Source organism: Frankliniella occidentalis, unplaced genomic scaffold (genome assembly GCF_000697945.3).
Source record: "Frankliniella occidentalis isolate FOCC.00 unplaced genomic scaffold, Focc_3.1 Scaffold65, whole genome shotgun sequence".
Lineage (NCBI taxonomy): Eukaryota > Metazoa > Arthropoda > Insecta > Thysanoptera > Thripidae > Frankliniella > Frankliniella occidentalis.
Window position 1 is genome coordinate 1,258,750 of NW_026267195.1, and position 755 is coordinate 1,259,504.

Below are 755 nucleotides of genomic sequence, written 5' to 3' on the forward strand. Positions count from 1 at the left end.
CTGAAATGCAGAAGAATCAAGAAGGCAGGAATCAAGAAAACGGAATTCACCAAATGAAAGCATAGCGAGTTCCGTTTTCTTTTTCTCAGCAGCATTCTTTTGAATTTCAGCTTTGCCGGGATGCCTTATTCCGCGTCTATTTGGGCTTATTTAGAAGTATTTCACTATGTTTCGCGGCATTTTGGAAATATTTCGAGACTATTTCGTATCATTTTGAAATTACAGTAATGTCCCTCTCGAAGCTGGCTCGCTCGAAGCTGAAATTTTGAGACGGACCCTGCTTAAAGATGGGGGTTTACAACCTGGCGAGCTCGCGCGAGCTCGGGCGACAAAACGTTTACAACCGCCTGATGCCCAAGTCCGCGCCAATAAACCATTCCGGAAAAGCAGAAATGCAGAAGAATGCGAGGGACAAGAAAACGGAAGTCACCATGTTAAAGCATTGCGATTTCCGTTTGCTTCTTGCCCGCATTCTTCTGCATTTACCGGAATGCTTTATACAATAGGTTCGCAACATGTGGCTAACTTTCGGGTCGTCCTCTCGAAGCTGAAATCCGGTCCCGATTTGCCAGCTTCGATAGGGACATTACTATATTTCGCGTACAGGTTTATGTACGAACTATTTCGCAGTGAGTAAAGCATTCCAGTAAATCTGAAATGTAGAAGAACTCGGGGAAGAAGAAAACGGAAATCGCTACGCTTTAACATGGTGACTTCTGTTTTCTAGTTCCCCGCATTCTTCTGCATTTCATCTT